The 17,388-nt window shown below is 49.7% G+C and overlaps 1 protein-coding gene across 1 annotated transcript in view; it reads left to right on the top strand.

Moving 5' to 3' along the window:
• The first annotated feature begins 12,243 nt into the window (after window positions 1-12,243).
• Window positions 12,244-17,388, top strand: part of rad51b (RAD51 paralog B) — an 868,394-nt gene continuing 863,249 nt past the window's right edge. The window contains 1 exon segment of the mRNA XM_072486228.1: window positions 12,244-12,360. The gene's annotated coding sequence lies outside the window, so the exon portion shown is untranslated.

Raw genomic sequence — 17,388 nt, 5'->3', positions numbered from 1 at the left:
GAGTAGACCCGTGGAGATTTAGCAGACCTAGGAGTAAGGTGTTTTCGTTTTTCTCCTATGTCCACAAAGTCTATTCGCGAATAGACTTTTTTGTTTTGGGAAGGGCGTTGATCCCGAAGGTGAGGGGAACGGAGTATACGGCTATAGCCATTTCGGATCACGCTCCACATTGGGTGGACTTGGAGATAGGGGAGGAAACAGAAGGGCGCCCACCCTGGAGAATGGACATGGGACTAATGGCAGATGAGGGTGTGTGTCTAAGGGTGAGGGGGTGCATTGAAAAGTACTTGGAACTCAATGATAATGGGGAGGTCCAGGTGGGAGTGGTCTGGGAGGCGCTGAAGGCAGTGGTTAGAGGGGAGCTGATATCAATAAGGGCACATAAAGGAAAGCAGGAGAGTAGGGAACAGGAGCGGTTGCTGCAAGAACGTCTGAGGGTGGACAGGCAATATGCGGAGGCACCGGAGGAGGGACTGTACAGGGAAAGGCAAAGGCTACACGTAGAATTTGACTTGCTGACAACGGGTACTGCAGAGGCACAGTGGAGGAAGGCACAGGGTGTACAGTACGAATATGGGGAGAAGGCGAGCAGGTTGCTGGCCCACCAATTGAGGAAGAGGGGAGCAGCGAGGGAAATAGGGGGAGTGAGGGATGAGGAAGGAGAGATGGAGCGGGGAGTAGAGAGAGTGAATGGAGTGTTCAAGACATTTTATAAAAAAATTATATGAAGCTCAACCCCCGGATGGGAGGGAGAGAATGATGGGCTTTATGGACCGGCTGGAATTTCCCAAGGTGGAGGAGCAGGAAAGGGTGGGACTGGGAGCACAGATTGAAATAGAGGAAGTAGTGAAAGGAATTAGGAGCATGCAGGCGGGGAAGGCTCCGGGACCGGATGGATTCCCAGTTGAATTTTACAGGAAATATGTGGACTTGCTCGCCCCGCTACTGATGAGGCCCTTTAATGAGGCAAAGGAAAGGGGACAGCTGCCCCTGACTATGTCTGAGGCAACGATATCGCTTCTCCTAAAGAAGGAAAAGGACCCGCTGCAATGCGGGTCCTATAGACCTATTTCCCTCCTAAATGTAGACGCTAAGATTCTGGCCAAGGTAATGGCAATGAGGATAGAGGATTGTGTCCCGAGGGTGGTCCATGAGGACCAAACCGGGTTTGTGAAGGGGAGACAACTGAATACGAATATACGGAGGCTGCTAGGGGTAATGATGATGCCCCCACCAGAGGGGGAAGCGGAGATAGTGGTGGCGATGGATGCCGAGAAAGCATTTGATAGAGTGGAGTGGGATTATTTGTGGGAGGTGCTGAGGAGATTTGGTTTTGGAGGTGAGTATGTTGGATGGGTGCAGCTGTTGTATAGGGCCCCAGTGGCGAGTGTGGTCACGAATGGACAGGGATCTGCATACTTTCGGCTCCATAGAGGGACAAGGCAGGGATGCCCTCTGTCCCCATTACTGTTTGCACTGGCGATTGAGCCCCTGGCAATAGCATTGAGGGGTTCCAAGAAGTGGAGGGGAATACTTAGAGGAGGAGAAGAACACCGGGTATCTCTGTATGCGGATGATTTGTTATATGTAGCGGACCCGGCGGAGGGGATGCCAGAGATAATGCGGACACTTCGGGAGTTTGGAGAATTCTCAGGATATAAACTGAACATGGGGAAAAGTGAGTTGTTTGTGGTGCATCCAGGGGAGCAGAGCAGAGAAATAGAGGACTTTCCGCTGAGGGAGGTAACAAGGGACTTTCGTTACTTGGGGATCCAGATAGCTAAGAATTGGGGTACATTGCATAGGTTAAATTTAACGCGATTGGTGGAACAAATGAAGGAGGACTTCAAGAGATGGGACATGGTATCCCTGTCACTGGCAGGGAGGGTGCAGGCGGTTAAAATGGTAGTCCTCCCGAGATTCCTCTTTGTGTTTCAGTGCCTCCCGGTGGTGATCACGAACGCTTTTTTCAAAAGGATCGAAAAGAGTATCATGAGTTTTGTGTGGGCCGGGAAGACCCCGAGAGTGAGGAAGGGATTCTTACAGCGTAGTAGGGATAGGGGGGGGCTGGCACTACCGAGCCGAAGTGAGTACTACTGGGCCGCCAATATCTCAATGGTGAGTAAGTGGATGGGAGAAGAGGAGGGAGCGGCGTGGAAGAGATTGGAGAGGGCGTCCTGTAGGGGGACTAGCCTACAAGCTATGGTGACGGCCCCATTGCCGTTCTCACCGAAGAAATACACCACAAGCCCGGTGGTGGTGGCGACCTTGAAAATTTGGGGACAGTGGAGACGGCATAGGAGAAAGACGGAAGCCTTGGTGGGGTCCCCGATAAGAAATAACCACAGGTTTGCCCCGGGGAGAATGGATGGGGGATTTGGAATATGGCAAAGAGCAGGAGTAACGCAACTGCAAGATCTGTTTGTAGATGGGAAGTTCGCAAGTCTGGGAGCGCTGACCGAGAAATATGGGTTGCCCCAAGGTAATGCATTCCGATATATGCAACTGAGGGCTTTTGCGAGGCAGCAGGTGAGGGAATTCCCGCAGCTCCCGACGCATGAGGTGCAGGACAGAGTAATCTCAAAGACATGGGTGGGGGACGGTAAGGTGTCAGATATATATAGGGAAATGAGGGACGAGGGGGAGATTATGGTAGATGAGCTGAAAGGGAAATGGGAAGAAGAGCTGGGGGAGGAGATTGAGGAGGGGCTGTGGGCGGATGCCCTAAGTAGGGTAAACTCATCGTCCTCGTGTGCCAGGCTAAGCCTGATTCAATTTAAGGTGTTACACAGGGCGCATATGACTGGAGCACGGCTCAGTAAATTTTTTGGGGTAGAGGATAGGTGTGCGAGATGCTCGAGAAGCCCCGCGAATCACACCCACATGTTCTGGTCATGTCCGGCACTACAGGGGTTCTGGGTGGGGGTGACAAAGGTGCTTTCGAAAGTAGTGGGAGTCCAGGTCGAACCAAGCTGGGGGTTGGCTATACTTGGGGTTGCACAAAAGCCGGGAGTGCAGGAGGCGAGGGAGGCCGATGTTTTGGCCTTTGCGTCCCTAGTAGCCCGGCGCAGGATACTGTTGATGTGGAAGGAAGCCAAGCCCCCGGGGGTGGAGACCTGGATAAATGACATGGCAGGGTTTATAAAGCTGGAACGGATTAAGTTCGTCCTAAGAGGATCGGCTTAAGGGTTCACCAGGCGGTGGCAGCCGTTCGTCGAATACCTCACAGAAAGATAGAGGGAATGGAAAAGAAGAAGGCAGCAGCAGCAGCCCAGGGGGAGGGTGGGGGGGTGGGGGGAGGGGAGGGTGGAGGAACCAGAAGGAGTCTCAGGGTTATTAATATATATGTATAATATGTATAGGTCGTTGCTATAAATAATTGTATATTGGATTGTTAAATCATATTTTTGGAGAGTTTATCTGAGACAAGGCAGTTGCCATTTAGTTTTAGGTTTCGTTTTTGTTATATATTATTTATTCTTTGTTTATAAAACAGGTCATTGTTATTTATACTGTTATATTATTGTGTGAAGGATACACAATGTACTGTGATGGTTGACCAAAAATTTTCAATAAAATATTTAAAAAAAAAGAGATCGCATTGCCTCCCTTCGTCTTGAGGGTATTGGAAACTCCTCAAGGAAAGTGATTTGGGCTTCTCCAAACTCACTTTCGGCTAGGTTCATCACCAAACCCGCCACCTGAAGTCGATCGAAGAACTCCATACGATGTTTTAAATGTTCTTTCCATGTCTGGAAGTTGGAAATAAAAACAGATTGTCCCACTTTCGCCATGCAATCCTTCAATGGTGGCACAGGATAAGAGTCCGTTCTTGTAACTGCATTCAGCTTTCTGTAGTCCACACACAACCGTTGGGTACCATCTGGTCTAGGTACCATCACCAAGGGTGAGCTCCATTGGCTGCAACCCACTTCAATTATGCCATTCTTCAGCATACTCTCAATCTCTCTGTTGACCTGTGCCAATTTTAAAGGATTAAGTCTATATGGATGTTGTTTGATAGGAACAGCATTTCCCACATCTACATCATGTATAGCCATTTTAGTACTTCCCAATTTATCTCTACAAACTTGCCCATGTGATATCAATAACTCTTTCAGGTCAGTTAATTTTTCCTCTGGAAGGTAACTTAACAATTCATCCCAATTTTTCAGAACATCCTCATTTTCCAATTTAATTTGAGGTATGTCAAATTCACAGTCATCTGGATTTGGTTCGTCACTTTGAGTTAGAATCATTAAAACCTCCTTTTTCTCTCCTTCCCTTTCAAAGTACCTTTTAAGCATATTCACATGACACACTCGGCGCGTCTTCCTTCTATCTGGTGTTTTTACCACATAATTCACCTCACTTAATTTCCTTTCAATCTGATACGGTCCACAAAACCTAACTTTTAAAGGCTCCCTTACCACTGGTAACGACACTAAAACTTTATCCCCACTGGCAAAACTACGAACTTTGGATTTCTTGTCCGCTACCCGTTTCATCATATTTTGTGCAACTTTCAAATGTTGTCTAGCCAATTCACCTGCTCTATTTAATCATTCCCTAAAATTTGACACGTAATCCAATAGTGTAATTTCCGATTTCTCACCCACCAATTTTTCCTTAATCAATTTAAGTGGTCCTCTTACCTCATGACCAAAAATTAGTTCAAAATGACTAAATTTGGTAGACTCATTAGGTGCATCCCTAATTGCAAACAATACGAATGGGATTCCTTTATCCCAATCCTCTGGATAATCTTGACAATACGCCCTCAACGTTTTCTTTAATGTCTGATGCCACCTTTCTAACGCTCCCTGCGATTCTGGATGGTATGCAGTTGATTTAAATTGTTTTATTCCTGAGCTATCCATAACTTCTTTGAATAACTTTGAAGTAAAATTCATTCGTTGATCCGAATGAATTTCTGTGGGTAGTCCATATCTAGTAAAGAATTTAAGTAACTCTTCCACAATCCTTTTAGCTGTAATATTACGTCCTGGAATGGCCTCTGGAAACCTAGTAGATACATCCATTACAGTCAAAAGATATTGATTCCCACTTTTTGTTTTAGGAAGCGGTCCTACACAATCAATTAGGACCCTTGTAAAAGGTTCCTCAAATGCTGGAATGGGTATTAAGGGTGCTGGTTTTATCACTGCTTGAGATTTCCCTATCACTTGATATGTGTGACATGATTGACAAAATGTAATTACATCTTTATGTAGTCCAGGCCAATAAAAATGTTTCTGGATTTTAGCTTGAGTTTTACTTATTCCCAAATGACCTCCCACTGGTACCTCATGTGCAACTCGCAACACCTCCTTTCTATACCCTACCGGCAATACTACTTGATGAACATCTGCCCACTTTTCATCCGCCTGCATATGTACAGGTCTCTATTTTCTCATCAAGACATCATTTTTATGGTAATAACACTCTGGTATGCTCTCAGATTCCTCTTCCGTATATGCTTTCTGATATATCCATTTTATTTCTACATCTTTCTGTTGTAACTCCGCCAATTTTCCTGAACTAACAATATCCGCCTCATCCTCCACCTGTTCTTGTCCTTATTCAACCATCTGATCAAAAATAATTTCTGATAATTGCACTTCAACTTCATCTTCAATCTTTGATTTCTCCTCATGTCTTAACCTGTGACTTTGTGACCTTGTTACGACACAATCCGGAAAAATCCCAGGATATTCGTCCTTCAACACTTCAGTTGACTGATTTTCCACTGGCTTATCAACCACATTTGGCATCACTCCCACCTGCGATCCAGCTATATCATTACCCAAGATAAACTGTATTCCTGGACAAGATAGTTTATCTATTACTACTACTACCACTTCACCACTCTTCACTGGACTTTCCAACCTTACCTTATATAATGGAACGCTACTCCTCTCACCCTGAATTCCACATATCACCACCTTTTCTGGCAACATTCTTCCCAAACTACATAATTCCTCATCTCTTACCATTAAAGACTGACTAGCCCCTGTATCTCTTAAAATTGTGACTTCTTTACCTGCTCCTCCTGATACACATGAGTAAACTTTACCCACACAAGTAAATTCTTTAAAGACATCTGGCACCTTCTTAACAATTACTTCTTGAGCAGGCTATACAATCGTTTGCACCTCCTTCGCTTCCCTTGGGCTTTCCTTTACCACTCTAACAAACCCCACTGTCTTATCCTGTTTTACCACATCAGCCTTCCCTGTGCTTTTCTTCAGCCACCAACACTGTGACTTTACATGGCCTAGTTTATTACAGTGAAAACATCTGAAACTTTTCATTTCTTTTCCACCCTCCTGGATTTCTTTTTTAATCTGAGATACACTCTCTTTATTGTCTCCCATCAGATCACCTTTACCTTTACCACTTGAGTATTTCTCATGTCCCCAGTTTCTATCCCTCACCGGCAGAAACTGATGTCGGAAACCAATCTTTGATTTATGAACTAATTCATAATCATCTGCCATTTCCGCTGCTAATCTCGCAGTTTTAACCTCTGTTCTTCCACATGAGTTCTCACTACATCAGGAATTGAATTTTTAAACACCTTCAAAAGTATAATTTCTCTGAGAGCTTCATACGTTTGGTCTATTTTCAAAGCCCTTATCCATCTATCAAAATTACTCTGTTTGAGCCTTTCAAACTCCATGTATGTTTGATCAAATTATTTCCTTAAATTTCTAAACCTTTGTCTATAAGCTTCAGGCACTACCTCATTTGCACTTCAGATGGATTTCCTCACCTCATACGTTCCAGATACCTCCTCCGGTAGTGATGCAAACACTTCACTAGCTCTACCTACCAGCTTTGTTTGAATTAGTAACACCCACATGTCCTGTGGCCATTACATTTGTTTAGCTACCTTCTCAAATGAAATGAAAAAGGCTTCCACTTCCTTCTCGTCAAACCTTGGCAATGCTTGGACATATTTAAATAGATTCCCACCAAGCCTTCAACTATGACGCTCTTTCTCACTATCCTCATCACTATCATCCAACTGTACATTTCCCTTTATGTCTGCCAATTTTAACTGATTGTCATGTTTCATGGCCATTTTCTGAAGTTCAAACTCCCTCTCTTTATCTTTTCCCCTGATCTGTATTTCCCTTTCTTTTTCTTTTTGTTCTGCAACGTCTATTCTTTCTTTTCTCCTTTCTTCTCTCTCTTTTTCTTTTTCCTCTCTCTCTCTTTCTCTTTCTTTTTCCTCTCTCTCTCTTTCTCTTTCTTTTTCCTCTCTCTCACTCTCGTATTCAAGCCGCTTTAATTCTTTCTCATGTTCCATTTGTTTAATTTGCAACTGAATTTTTGCCATTTCCAATGAGTCAAACTCTATCTCAGGCAACTTTAAATGCTTAACCACCACCATAATTACCTCATCTTTTTGCATTTTGTCAGGTAATGTTAACTGCAATGTTCTTGCCAAATCTAACAGTCTGCTTTTCGTTTCTGTCCGTAAAGTACTACGTGCGACATTCTCCACCCCCGAAAACTTCTGAGCCTCTGAAAGAGCCATTGTTCACAACACTCTCCCCACTTAAACTAAAAGACCACACCGGAAAAGCAACAATCCTTCGCTGTCTTTAAGTTCATAAAAGCCAATCCAATAGATAGACTTTTATCCGCCTCGAGCCCCCAATTGTTATGGGCGAGGTGTTTTCAGAACCCCAAAATGTATCATGGAGTTCAACCAACCTCTCTCTTTAATGTCTTTGTAACTTTTCCTAGCACACGGCTTGTTCCCTAGAGGTGGGATTACAATTATGGACACGTGGGTTTTTAAACACAGAACAATGTTTATTCCATGAACTCAACTTAACATCTTAAATAAACATTGGATCTTTTAACACCCCTTACTTCAAAGATAACTCCAAAAATATTGCAACGGTAAATAATTCCTCAAAATGTTCCTTCAAACTTCCAAGAGACTTAACACCTTTGAACAGAATCACATCAGGTTAAAGGCTTTACTATTATGAGTTTAAATCACCCTAATAATCCAGAGATAGTATTACATGGCAGACATCACAGCAAATCCAGCTCACTGCAAAACACAGACATACACCCAGCTCTTTTCCTCCAAACTGCAGCTCTCTGGAAACACACAGACACACACTAGCTCTTTTTCAAAACTGAAACTAAAAACTGCCAAAATGGCTGATCTAAAGCCCAGCTCCACCCACTCTCTGACATCACTGTTTTCTTAAAGGTACATTGCTTAAACATTCATGTCTTAAAGGTACTCTCACATGACAACCTATTTCTGCAGAAAGTGAGTATTGAGAGATATGAAGAGATGTTGGGGAAATAGGCTCATCTATCAAAAGGGGACATGCGTATTAGGCCACTTAGGCTCTACCTATTCTGAAAAATCTGATGCAACAATTAACTCTGGGATTCAAATTAAGAAATGAAATTAAAAATGCAGTTAGCGAATACTCATTCACCAGGCAGTAATAATGGATCTAAAAACATTTGGTATTGCAATATCTGCAGAAAAAGTGAAGAAAGATTTACACTTAGTGTTTTTCATAATTTTAGGCCATCTCAAAGCACTTTATAGTCAATTATGTATTTTAGCATTCACCCTACAGTAAAAGATCAGTAACCTACTCATTTACCATTCAAGAATAGAACAGTAACACTGTTTTATATTAATGGTAAAATAATAAATGCACAGCTACCCTGCAACACTGGAAAGTCAGCAAACATTCATTTGCCATAGAGTATGTGGCCAGCAAAACTCAGTTGCCTTAAAATATTACAGGATGAGTAAATATTGCACTAATAGGACACTAAATAATCCCTTGTAATATAGTCCCAATTGTAATATTAAACTAGTATATACACAGCCCCCCTTGAGTACAAAAATATCGCAGCAATAGTATATGTGTCCAATAGATCGACGTGAGGCATCTAGTATGTGGGTGAAGGGAATTAGTATATTTCTCAATTTCAGCTTACATTGCAGGCTAGCAGTGATACGGAAAGGAAAGTCAAATGCGTAAGTTTCTTCCTGTCATTATACAGCCCCTCCATAAGCAAATACTCTGCTGTGGTTCCTGATAGCAACACACAGAAACTAGGGGCTTGATGCTCCCATTGCTTGTCAATGGGATTTCCCATTGAAGCCACCCTACACCACCAAGAAACCCGCAGGCGGGATGCGCTGCCGGGGGATCAGGGAATCACAACTGCCGGAAAATTCTGGCCTGGGTCCCAGATTCCAGAGCAACTGGGAGGAGGCTTGGCCCCCAAACATCAAGCCCATTGGCATTTGGACACGCCTTGGCACACATGAATCAAGCTCCCAGTTCTGGGAAAATGGCCCCACTGCCTTGTGGAAACCTCAGGGGAGATGAAGGCTAGGGTAGAGCCTAACTCTCATCTTTCCAGCATCTCCTACAAACAAGCCAGTGCCAAAGGTGGGGCTTTGCATTCCTTTATTGGACTCAACCAGGGAAGTTGTGAGGTGGGAGTTGATGTTTGGGCAACTCTGGGTCCCATAAGTTTTGCTCAGGCTTGGACCCTGGAGGAGGCATTCCTCCAGGGTCCATTCGACTACCAAAGTGCAAACCATTGTTTCAAAAGACGAATGGCCACCAGAGAGTGAGCCTACAATATAACTGTCAGTTAATACTCATCCACCATTGCACTTTTCACAGGGCAATGGTCTCCAAAGCTAAGTTCAGCATAAACATTTCTCAACCACTTTGGGCGCAGTAACATTTGAGTTTTCATAAAATAGTAGCACAGGAGGAGGCTGCTGCTCTGTGCTGCATCCCTTTCACTACAGATCATTTTATATTTCTATCCTATCCCATTTTAATTGATACAAGAACAGACAACACTGGAAAAACTTGGCAGGTCTGCCAAATGTATTAGGTGAGAACCAGAGTTAACATTTCTGGTCCTTAAGACTCTTCCTCAGAATTGAAGGGAGGGAAATCTGTTCTAACTGTAGAGATTGCAATAAAAAATAGAACTTTTAAGAACAAAAGACAGATGGCTTGATATGAGCAGGGTGGGGGGGGGGGGGGGGGGGGTGCTGTTTGCATTCAGGCAATGCATGTGTGGGATATTAAAAAAATGGGGATTTAAGATGGAGCAGAAAGGTCAAATTCTAAAGTTGCCGAACTCAACATTGAGTCCTGAGGGCTGCAACGCGCCCAACTGGAAGATGAGATGCTGCTCCTCCAACTTGCATTGGGCTTCACTGGAGTATTGCAGCAGGCCAAGGGCAGACCCCATTACCCTCCGCTTCCAAAGGATCATTCTCTGCCAGTTCCTCCACCTCCGGAATGATCTTCCCCTTACCCCCCCCCCCCCACACCCCCACCCACACCCCCCCGTCAGCATTCTGCAGAAACTGTTCCATCTGTGACACACTGATCCACTCCTCCATCACACCCAACTTCCCATCCCCTTTCCATGGGACCTTCCCTTGCAATTGCATAAGGTGCAACACCTGCCTGTTTACCTCCTCCCTCCTCACCGTTCACGGCCCCAAATATTCCTTCATGTTAAGCAGCGTTTCATTTACACTTTGTCAATTTGGTCTATCGCATTCACAGCTCCCAATGCCGTCTTCTCTACACTGAGGAGACTGAATGCAAACTGGATTGTTATAAGCATGACCTCCATCTTCCTGTTGCATGCCATTTTAACTCAGCACCTTGTTCTCATGGCCATATGTCAATCCTCCCATTCATGTATTGCCTCAATTCAACCCCCTGGGGTGGCATGGTAGCACAGTGGTTGGCATTGCTGTCTCACAATGCCAGGGACCCAGGTACAATTCTGTCCTTGGGTGACTGTGTGGAGTTTGCATATTTTCCCCATGTCTGCGTGGGTTTCCTCTGAGTACTCCAGTTTCCTCCCACAGTCCAAAGATGTGGAAGTTAGGTGGATTAACCATGATAAAATTGCCTTAGTGTCCAGGGATGTACATGTTAGGTGGCGTTATGGGGATAGGGCAGGGGAGTGGGCTTGTGTAGGGTTTTCTTTCAGAGGGTCTGTGCAGACTGGATGGGCTAAATAGCCTCCTTCTGCACTGTAGGAATTCTATGATTCTTCACCAGGCCACCTGTCTTTTGTTCAAGCTATTACTTTTTGTTGCTGTTTCTGCAGTTCTAATACATTCTTTTGCCCCCCTGCTGCCTTCAGTTCTGACAAAGAGTCCTAGGACTCGAAACATTAACACTGTTTCTCTCCTAATAAATGTTGGTAGACCTGTTGAGTTTTTCCAGCTCCTCTGTTCTTTTTTTCAGATTCTGGCACCTGCAGTATTTTGCTTATTTCCCATTTTAATTGATGTCTAATCTCTGTGAATATCCACCTCTGGTGAAATATTCTAGAAACTTCAATGGAAGAACCTCGGTCCCCAGGGCGGCCAGGTGGCAGTGGTTAGTACTGCTCTCTCACAGCGCTGAGGATCCGGGTTCAATCACGGCCCCGGGTTGCTGTCTGTGTGGAGTTTGCACACTCTCTCCCTGCCTGGGTCTCATCCCCACAACCCAAAGGTGTGCAGGGTAGGTGGATTGGCCATATCTTTTTATTAAAACAGTAAAAGATATATACAAGGCCAAAGGGTACCCTCCCCTCAGTACCAATGTACGGGGAGGGGGGATAGGATATTGTCCCTTAATTAGAAATTTAAAAAGAAATCCTTTGTTTCCCATAACCTCCAAATCCTCATTTTACCCTGCAGTGGAAACACACCATGACTATTTACCTACAGTATTAGTGGATCAGGGAGTACAATCACAGAATTGGGGACAGCTGGGAGGATTTGTTCCTCCAGTATGAAATATAAAGCGTGAAGATCTGAGTGGAGGATGCTGGTGGGAGCTGGAACTGCCAATTGTAATATTAGCCAAAATCAGGTCAAAGTGATAGGTTTTAAAGAGGGTCTTGAAAGAGAGAAGTGGGGAGGCTGTGAGACGGAACGCTAGGTTCTGTTCCCGTAAAGAGAGTTGGAGGCGCCAAATAAAGGCTCCGCTGTTTCCATGGTGTCTGCAACTGTCTGGGCAATGCGCGTGCGTAGTAGCGCTTACTTTTGGCGCAGCCGCTGAAGTTCTTCCTTCCGGAGCCAGCCTCCTGACATCCTACACCGTGATAGGCTGCGGCTGCGAGCCCAGTCACCGGTCGTATTGTGCTTTTTGCTCGGCGATTGGAGGAGAAGCCGAGCCTGGGAACCAATGGAAGTGCGACCATGAAGACATTTCTGTGCGCCCGCCTGATATCCTGCACATGGATTGGTGGTACCTGCTGAGGGCCGGGACCAATAGGAGGGCAGATTAGCAGGCGCAGGAGCCGGGAAATTTTCACGTGAGTAAATCAATGAGCGGAAAAGTGGGGAATCGGGGACGGGGAGAGTAGGCCCGCCTGGGGAGATCAGCTCAGTGACTGGGTTCGGGGCATGGATGGGACGCTGACTGATACAGGGTTCACTTCTTTCTCCCATCCTCCCCAGCTGGCCATTGCGGCTGACTTTTCCCAGCATTTTCTGGCTATTTATTTCAGATTTCCAGCATCCGCAGTATTTTGCTTTTATTTGAATCGCAATTTCGCTTTCTGCCCACCTTTGCCCTCGGTGCTGTCCAATAAACGGTGCATAACCCCAGATGAATAGTTCTGATGTTCTCCGCATGTTCAATGTATGTTATCTCAGACGTATTCAGGGTTTGGCATAATTTATTAGTGATGCACTGAAATCAGGAGTTTAACCTGAGTTGAGTGGTGTTTCTGTAAACTCGGAGAGTCTGGAATATTAGACCTAGGTTTGTTCCTGCCCTTTACCTGTGTTGAGGCAGCAAATCTGACCTGCATATTACTTTCAGCAACGGTGTTTTGGTATATGTAACAACTTATTTGTATAACCTCTTTAAAATGGTGAAAATGTCTCAAGGCAGTTGGTTTGCTGACATTTATGCACATACGAGTTAGGGGCAGGAGTAAGCCACGTGGCTTCTCAAACCTCCACTGCCATTCAATAAGATTATGGCTGATCTGATTGTAGCTTCACTGCCTTGTTCATCAAGACTCCATCTACCCAAGGGTGGCACGGTGGTGCAGTGGTTTGCTGCCTCATGGTGCGTAGGACCCAGGTTTGATCCCGGCCCTGGGTAACTGTCCGTGTACAGTTCGCACATTCTCTTTGTGTCTGCGTGGGTCTCACCCCCACAACCCAAAAAGACGAGCAGTGTATGTGGATTGGCCATGCAAAAATTGTCCCTTAATTGGAAAAAAAGAATTGGGTACTCTAAATTTAAAAAAATGAAATGGGTGACACCTTGGGCGAAATTCTCCGTTATCGGCGCAAAGTCCGCCGACCGGCGGCAAAAATGGCGCAAATCCCACCTGCATCACGCCGCCAAAAACTTTGCAAAGTCTCCGGCCCGGAATGGGCTAGCAGCGACGTGACGCTATCCGCGCTGGCTCATGTGGTTCACGCCGTGCGGCGTCATACACGCCGCACGGCGTGACGGCTCATTAAGGTCGCGCTGCTCCCCCACCCGACCAGAACACCCGACCGGATGGCCGCCCACCGCTCAGCCCCGAGGTTCCAGTCTCGTGACATTGAGGCGCTCCTGGACGCAGTGGAGCAGAGGAGGGAGGCCCTGTATCCCGGGCACGGCCACAGAGTTGCCCCACGCCACAGCTGGCGTCTGTGGAGGGAGGCGGCAGAGGCCGTCACCGCTGTGGCCCTGACACCACGGACAGGCACCCAGTGCCACAAGAAGGTGAACGACCTCGTCAGAGCAGCCAGGGTGAGCCTCCCCCCCCCCCCCCCCGCCCGCCCGATATCCATATCCCCCCCTCTCCCATATCCCCCTCTCCCATATCCCCCTCCCCCATATGCCCCCTCCCCCATATGCCCCCTCCCCCATATGCCCCCTCCCCCATATGCCCCCTCCCCCATATGCCCCCTCCCCCATATGCCCCCTCCCCCATATGCCCCCTCCCCCATATGCCCCCTCCCCCATATGCCCCCTCCCCCATATGCCCCCTCCCCCATATGCCCCCTCCCCCATATGCCCCCTCCCCCATATCCCCCCTCCCCCATATCCCCCCTCCCCCATATCCCCCCTCCCCCATATCCCCCCTCCCCCATATCCCCCCTCCCCCATATCCCCCCTCCCCCATATCCCCCCTCCCCATATCCCCCCTCCCCCATATCCCCCCTCCCCCATATCCCCCCTCCCCCATATCCCCCCTCCCCCATATCCCCCCTCCCCCATATCCCCCCTCCCCCATATCCCCCCTCCCCCATATCCCCCCTCCCCCATATCCCCCCTCCCCCATATCCCCCCTCCCCCATATCCCCCCTCCCCCATATCCCCCCTCCCCCATATCCCCCCTCCCCCATATCCCCCCTCCCCCATATCCCCCCTCCCCCATATCCCCCTCCCCCATATCCCCCTCCCCCATATCCCCCTCCCCCATATCCCCCTCCCCCATATCCCCCTCCCCCATATCCCCCCTCCCCCATATCCCCCCTCCCCCATATCCCCCCTCCCCCATATCCCCCCTCCCCCATATCCCCCCTCCCCCATATCCCCCCTCCCCCATATCCCCCCTCCCCCATATCCCCCCTCCCCCATATCCCCCCTCCCCCATATCCCCCCTCCCCCATATCCCCCCTCCCCCATATCCCCCCTCCCCCATATCCCCCCTCCCCATATCCCCCCTCCCCATATCCCCCCTCCCCCATATCCCCCCTCCCCCATATCCCCCCTCCCCCATATCCCCCTCCCCATATCCCCCTCCCCATATCCCCCCTCCCCCATATCCCCCTCCCCCATATCCCCCCTCCCCCATATCCCCCCTCCCCCATATCCCCCCTCCCCCATATCCCCCCTCCCCCATATCCCCCCTCCCCCATATCCCCCCTCCCCCATATCCCCCTCCCCCATATCCCCCCTCCCCCATATCCCCCCTCCCCCATATCCCCCATGCCCCATATCCCCCCCTTCCCCATATCCGCCTTCCCCCATTTCCCCAAGTGAATCCAGCCCTAACCTTAACCTCTGCAACACGCGCAACCGATGGCGTGCATTCATATACCTGTCTAACACTGTTGCCTTTTACTCCTGGAGACCACGGGGGACGGAGAGACCCGGACCCTCTGGCATGCGACGCCCACAGGATGCCCCTCGGAGACCACTGGAGATGGAGAGACCCGGACCCTCTGGCATGCGACGCCCGCAGGATGCCCCTCGGAGACCACTGGAGATGGAGAGACCCGGACCCTCTGGCATGCGACGCCCGCAGGATGCCCCTTGGAGACCACTGGAGATGGAGAGACCCGGACCCTCTGGCATGCGACGCCCGCACGATGTCCCTCGGAGACCACTGGAGATGGAGAGACCTGGAGCAACAGGGAGACGACGCCCCCGTCTCGTGCGGGTGCGACGACGCAGGCGTGTGCCACCCAGCGACGAGAGGGGCAGCCACAGGCCCCCGTCACAGCCAAGCCACGAAACCACTACCCAGGACACCACTACCCAGGACACCCCTACCCAGGACACCACTACCCAGGAAACTGAAATACAGGACAGTGACACAGATTGGACGAACTGCCACCCGAAAGTGCCATGGACTCAGAGTGGGACGATGCGCACGACACAACGCCACTGCTGTCACCAACACCCTCCACCATCGCAGAGACGCTCACCTCGGTTGGGCACTTTAGTGATGAGGCGTCTGGTACACTCACTGGTGCGCACAACACAGCCGTCCCGGTACAGCAGGTGGAGGTAGGAGCAGCAGAGGGGCCGGGCGGTCGGAGGGCAGCCCAGCCCAAGCGAACATCTGCCGCCCAGATGGATCCCGGGTTCCTGGAGTTACCACACCCACCCATAGGTCCGATGCAACCACCAAACCAGAGACGAGCGAAGAGGGTGACGGCCGGCTTGCGGCGGCTGCAGTCGCAGGCGGAGGAGTCCACCCGTGTCCAGGAGCTGGGAGTGGTGCCGGTCATGCGTGCCACCCAGGCCGACACCGCATGGGTGCCGTCCGCGGTGGAGGCAATGGGTGCGACGGTGTCAGACATGGGGAGCGGTTTGCGAGGCCTGGGGCTTTCCGTGCAGGCGGCGTCTGTGGCCCAGGACATGGCTGCCCTCTCACAGGAGGCCATGAGCCAGCGCCAGCGGCAGATGGCAGAGACGCTCAATGCCATGGCCCAGTCTCAGCAGGCCATGGCCCAGTTTCTGCAGGCCATCGCTGAGGGCATCGGCGCCATTGGCCATGTGCGAGCCGGCGTCGCACAGTCACAGACAGGGTTTGCCAATCCCCTGAACTCCATGGCTGCAAACCTGCAGACCCCTGTCGATACCAGCACGGGCCTCCAGGACTGGCAGCGCCAGATGTCGGGGGGGGGGGGGGCGTCGGATGGCCAGTCCGTTCGCATCCCCCACCCATGTAGAGGCCTGGGGGCCATCGGGCACCCCGAGGGAGGAGGAGGTGCTGTGGTCCGTCCCGGGTCCCCCTGTAGGGGAGGTCCCGGAACACCGCGACACCTCGGACTCCTCCCCCTTCCATCCCAGGTGCATCGGGTGGGCAACGGGCAGGACAGGCTGGCAGCTCGCCATCCCAGTCGCCCGGGCCGTAGCCTGGCCTATCTAGGCCAGGACGCCCCAGGAAACGGCCGCCAAAGGGATCCCGTGTCAGAGGGCAGGTATCACAGGAGTCCACCTCCAGTTCTGCTGTACCGTCTGGGGAACCACGTAGACGTAGTCATAGGGTCCGTAAGGCCAAACAATTAGACACTGAGTAAGTTGGCACGGGTGCAGGGCACAGATGAGTTTTAGGGGCTAGGGCACGTGCATGAACTCCTTTCGTTATTAAAGTCAATGTTACACCTACAGAAGCTGCCTTTGTGCTCTGTCCAAAGCGTGCGGGGGTGTCATGTACGTTGAGCGCAAGTGTGTTTGTGAGGGGTGGTCTTACCTCCACCCCAGGTGAGTCTGCCCCCTTCCCCCTGGGCCGCCATCAACATCCCCCCGGGCAGAGGACGGGACCGTGCGCTGCAGTGTCACAGCCGCATGCAGGGATGGTCCGGGTGGATGGTGGTACTGTGGCCATGGGTCAGACATAGTCCAACGATGTGGAGCCAGGAGCTCATCGCAGGGCGGGTTGTCATCATCCTCCATGGCCTGCAACAGACACGTGTCCACCGGCAACTGTGTGAGCCCGGCCGTTGTGCCGCCGGTGGATCGGCAATGGGGGGGGTGGTGTGCATGCGGGTGGGGTGGGTGGGTTTGGGGAGGGGGGTGAGGGTGCTGGGTGGGTGGATGGGTGGGGGGTGTGGGTGGTCGGCTGTTGCCAATGTGTGCGGTCTGTGGCCATACTACC

The sequence above is a fragment of the Scyliorhinus torazame genome, chromosome 2 (genome assembly GCF_047496885.1).
Source record: "Scyliorhinus torazame isolate Kashiwa2021f chromosome 2, sScyTor2.1, whole genome shotgun sequence".
Taxonomy (NCBI): Eukaryota; Metazoa; Chordata; class Chondrichthyes; order Carcharhiniformes; family Scyliorhinidae; genus Scyliorhinus; species Scyliorhinus torazame.
This window is presented reverse-complemented; position numbering and strand designations above follow the sequence as displayed.